The following is a 5,627-nucleotide window of genomic DNA, read 5'->3' as shown; positions in this document are numbered from 1 at the left end:
GAATTGTCAAGAGCCCTGGCAAACACTTTGTAAACCATCACTCTCAGAGTCAGAAAGCAGAATACAAAAGGTTGAGCTTGCCTTTGAAAGGCAATAAACAAATAATGTGAATAAAATAACCTAGTGACACAAGAAGAAAATATGGCTTCCATATATCCTCTGTAACATATGACATAATTAAAAACATCTGCAGTAAATGTATCATTTTATTTTATATTTTCATAGTAATAATTAAAATCGATGGCATTTGACTGAAAGCATGAGTTATGCAAACCATTTCCATGGGGGAGCAAAGCAAATGATCCTGAGAAATTTTAGAACATTAGTAACAAGAATTATGAACCATTCTGTGTATATGTATGTCTTCCTTTAAAAAGTGAAGATTCTCTTCCCAGAAAATAGTATAAATACATTCTCATACAAATATTTGGGCTTGTTTAAAATGGCATGATTTGTCCTGTGAAATTTATTTATTTACTCAATTTTAAGAATCCAGCTCTGGAAAAGAGAAAAGGATGGCATCTTTTAAAAGATTCCTCAACTGAATTTTATAGGGTTATTAAGCTGCCTTCCAATCAAGTTTTACTCTCTGATCAGGGATTCAACTCTGTTGCAAATAATGTGATAACTCATTTTTAGAATCTGCTAGGGGGGAAAAACACCAAAACAGAAATCTTAAGTAACTGAATAAAGTGCTCTTACTCTTTAAAGAATCAAAGTGGTGTTTGTAGTAGATAACAAGAAAATCAGTAGATATATCTACCGAAAAGAAAGTCTGCATGTGACACCCTTTATCAATGTGTGGCAGTTATAAGTAGATTTGGGGATGTTTCCAAGATGATACTAGTATTTCATTGAATAAATAATGGATATGAGCTATGAATATAGGCCACTGGATTCAGGTTACCATGTAGGCCCCTAATCAAAAAGAATAACTTTTGATGGCAAAAAAATCAATAATTAGAGTAGAAAGCTTCCTTTGAGGACTTTAATGCCATAGCTTTAAAAGTAATATTTAGTTTGTGTGTATAGCCTCGGGAGTGGAAGTATTCAAGTTCACATGCATGTGTTTCAAAGAATAATATAGATTCGGGTGAGTGAAAAGCTGAATCTTTGCATTGTACTCTTCTCTGCAATAGGTCAATAAACATTGGCTTAGCTGTTAATCGTTAAGAGCTTTAGGAATAGCTGTTTTCCATATTTTAAGGATTCAGCTCTTTTAAAAGAAAGAAGACATGTTTTGTGACTCAGCAGTCAGGAATGAATTTCTACTTTCAGTTGCTGTAGGTTGTACCACATTAGGGGAATTCAACTTTGGATGCACATTATAATCATCTATACAACTTTAATAACACCAAGATGTGGGACTTATTTCTAGAATTTCTTGTCTAGTTGACCTTGAGTATGGCATGTTCATGTTTTTTAATCTTCTCCAGGTGGTTCTCAGGTGAGGCTGAAAATCACTGCACCTAATTTTATTCTTGAGAGCCCCATTTAGTAATAAGAAGATTGCAAGGTTCTTTCATGTTGCTTTATCACAACATCCGCTATAATAGGTTACTAGCTCACAGAATCGTTTCATTATTTTAATTCTCTCATTTATCTATTGAAAATTCTCTACTTGTTCATCTTCCTTTTACTGCTATTACATCAACAACATGTGACAAAGAATTTTAATTTTCAAAGAATTGTAGCTTACCATGTGAAGAACATATTGTTCATTGCTGAGTATTTCAGTTAGCTTTCTATCACTGTGACAAAAACACCTGACAAGAACAATGTAGGGAAAGAAAAGATTATTTTGGCTCATGATTTCAGAGATTCAATCCATGGTTCACTGATTCCATAGTTCTAGGACACACCTGAGGCAGAACACCAGGGCTGAACTCAGGACATGTGTTATGATGTGGATGTGAGGTGCCCCCCAAAAGCTCATGTGTGAGACGATGCAAGAAGGTTTAGATGGGGTTATGAGAGTCTTAAACCAATTAGTGAATTAATTCCATGATATGATTAACTGAGGTGTAACTGAAGGAGGATAGGGTGTGGCTGATGGAGGTGGGTCCCAGGTGTCTTTGGAGTATATATTTGGTATGTATCTGGCTACTGGAGTTTCTCTCTGCTTCCTGATCATTATGGGAGCTGCTTTGCTCCATCACACTCTTCTACCATGATGTTCTGCCTTGACCCCAAGGAATATAGCTGGCTATCTATGGACCAAGACCTAAAACCATGAGCCACTAAATAAACTTTTCCCCCTCTAATTGTTCTTGTTGGTTTTTTTAGTCACAGCAATGAAAAAGGTAACTAAAACAATATGGGAAACAGGAGAGAGAGAGAGAGAGAGAGAGAGAGAGAGAGAGAGAGAGAGATATCTCATTTCACCAGGGACAAAATATAAACCCTCAGAGGCATGCTTCTAGTGATCTACACCCTAACTGCTTACAATTATACCCAGTTAATCTATACCAGTGGATCAATTCACTGATTAGTTAATAGCTGTCATAATATAATCATTTTACCTCTGAACATTCTTGCATTTTCTCATATATGAACTATTGGGGGACATCTCATATATAAACCATAACATTTCACCTTTAATCTGAAAGTTCCTGCTTCAGGAAGAGGGTTCCAGGAGAAAACATTCTCTGCAGGAGTGCAAATACCAGAGTATGTTGGGACATCATCAAATAGTTACTGGCACAAATGCTTGCTTTTCTGTTCAGACAAGTGGTGACTTCCTCACTCAGGGAGAATTGCCAGACCACAGTTTTTCTTGCCTGTTCCTATAAGCGTGATCCTGACAGTCTTTCAAGACTGACTTGCTCCTCAATTTTAATATCTAAATAAATGAAAATACAAATTTTTGACCACCATCCTGACTTTAGGCATGAAATTTTAAAGCCAATTTTTTGAACTGCTAACCATGCCTCCATAACACTTTACAGGAGGAAAAACATTTCCCCTATGCCTTGAAGATGAATAAAATGAGGCACAGATGATTCAGGAATTGTTTGGTGTTATTTAATAGTCAGTAGTAGAGCCAAGAACTAGACTCTAGGTTTTCTGGCTCCTGGTATATTGCACTATCCACCAGATCATTGCTGATTCTCTAGTAATAGAAACAGTGAAATCAGACATCTGTTAAATATTGTATGTGACAAATGTTCACACAAGTACTCTCTGGCTTACTAGGAACGTTTTTAATACTAATGTATTTTAGAATACAATGTGAAAGAAATATAGTGAATATATATTTTTATGATATAAATTATCAATTAATTTTTTATCATTTTCACTGGAGATAATGAATAGATAGAATATATTGCCTGTGAAGTATGGAGAGCTCAAGTCTATGCTGGCAGGAAATAAGGTTTATTAACTCCTTTAAACCAACTCCTCTATGAAGTTTTGAAGGCCAATCTTAATTACTTTTGGGAGTCAGGAGTTCAAAATTTAAGGAGAAAGACTCCTGCTTGGTGAGTAGAATAGCACAGAATTCAGACCACTTGATATTGCACCCTGTCCTATTTGGGGGCCTGCACAATAAATTCCAATGACGTGGATATCTAACACGCATCTCACTCTCTCCTGAGAGAGCAGCAGTGAGCACCATAGGTCACAGACATGAAATGATTTGAGGTACACTGAATCTCTGCTTTCCATCAACAACAGTCATCTAAGCAAAGGTTCCGATTAGCCAAATGAATATTATCATACAGAACTGTCACTTGTTTTAAGCCAAGCATGTTGTACCTGGAAAACAGTTCCATTTCTTTGAAAATAAAGCCAAGAGATGAGTCAGGGGTGGCATATTCTTACTATATAATTGACTCTTCCTAGCTCCTTCCCAGAACATCTTAAAACTAGATATGACATATTTTAAAAAATAAAAAGTAAAATCACATAACAAATATTGTACTCTTGTATGTGCTTAAAATGGCTCAGTTCTCTGGTGGAACTATATAGAAAAGGGCAAACATTTTATTAATCATATAATTTTCTAAGATAAATAGAGACTTTGGTGGAAGATATTTTTTTAACCTCTTGGGGAATACTGTCTTACCTTTCAGTAATACTTGCTTCTCAATCCCATAGGCTTTTATTTCCTCCTATTAAGTTGGAAAATTGGCCTTGCTTGACCACTATTAAGCAGATCGGAGATATGATCAAAGGGATTCACCAGCAGAAACCATCTGAGGGAGACATAATCTTCATTTCAGGATTTTTCTGTCAAGATCCATGCAAACCTGGAGCTGTCTTGGAACAAGTTTGTCATCCTAAGAAGGAAGAAATTATAGATAAGACATGGAGAGGATATATAGCTTGATTTATGTACAATCTCCAATACACTTCCATGCATATAAACATTTTCTTAAGTCAGCATGGTGATTTCATTTTCTGATTTTTAGATATAAAAATTAAGTCTGTATGACTGAGGTGAAGAGGTCTCATTAGATACAGGGTTGATCTTATTAATTTGTTTGGGATAATAATTATATATACCGGACTATGCATTGAACATTTTTTGTAATTTTATTTCTTAGCCTACAAAAATATATAGGGTATAGTAGAATATTTCCTTATGAAGGGAAAAGAACTTGTTTGAATCAAAAGGGTTGTTAGAGAAAACTCCACAAGCTAATTGTCAGAAACAAGACCTGAATGAACTATTGAGCTCAATAAATATGATTTTCTTTTTGGAAATTGGTATTAAAAAGAGAAAAATCATTATCAAAAGAGAAGTTTATACCTTCATACTGCTTCTTTTTTAAAAACAGAATATAGATAGATATAAATACAGCAGTATAAAGGTAGATAAATACATGGAATTGTCTTTATTTAGTTGTTTGTTTGTTTTGCAGTGCTGAGGATGGAACCAGCTTTGTGTGTGCAAAGAGAATGCTCTTCCACTAAACTACACACCTAGCCAGTAGAATAGTCTTTATTAATATAGTTCATAATATTATGTTTCTTTATCCATTTATTTAACTTTTACATAATTTATTATTTTTAGATAGAATAAATGGCAAATTTTGGTGATAAAATTAAGAAAATGAGATTACTAGAAATTCTAGATATTCTGTTCTTTAAATTAATAAATATGCTGTGCCTATAGTTCAATACTGACTCTATTAGACACTGGAAGTAGAAATAAAAAACAGACCTTTACTGCTAGTGAAAGAACCATCAAGGCTTGCCATTGGAGAAAATGCCAGTTTATTGAGGAACAGCTCTGCATATTTATAGAGCCGGGGGTGGTTTGACAGTTGGCATGGGGTGCTTTTTTATTGATGGGTAAGGATCAGGTGAGCAGCAGGGCTAGTCTGATTGGTGGGTAAGGATCAGGTGAGCCAGCAGGGCTCACCATTGGATGGCTCTTCTTGGGGGATGGGGAAGTTAGTCTTTGGAGCCGGGCAACTCCCAACAGCTAGTCTAGTAAAAAAAAAAAAAAAAACAGGCATTGATAAAATAATCATGAATGATATGATAATAAATGGGACTATGGTCTTGGAGTAGATGCTATGATAACCTGTAGTGAGGACCAGGATTTGGGTTGGAAAGGTGTCAGGGAAGAGTCCTTAATGTAATTTGGGGGTACTCTTCATCTTTGAATATAGAATCTA

General features: G+C 35.2%; 1 long non-coding RNA gene across 1 annotated transcript; it reads right to left on the bottom strand.

Moving 5' to 3' along the window:
• Positions 1-2,742: 2,742 nt before the first annotated feature.
• On the bottom strand, positions 2,743-5,228 carry LOC125612895. Its single transcript, XR_007343382.1, has 3 exons — positions 5,168-5,228; positions 4,067-4,280; positions 2,743-2,842 (listed from the first exon to the last, which is right to left on the bottom strand). It is a non-coding gene; the product is annotated as an uncharacterized LOC125612895 (long non-coding RNA).
• Positions 5,229-5,627: the final 399 nt, after the last annotated feature.

The sequence above is a fragment of the Marmota marmota genome, unplaced genomic scaffold (assembly GCF_001458135.2).
Source record: "Marmota marmota marmota unplaced genomic scaffold, marMar, whole genome shotgun sequence".
Taxonomy (NCBI): domain Eukaryota; kingdom Metazoa; phylum Chordata; class Mammalia; order Rodentia; family Sciuridae; genus Marmota; species Marmota marmota.
This window is presented reverse-complemented; position numbering and strand designations above follow the sequence as displayed.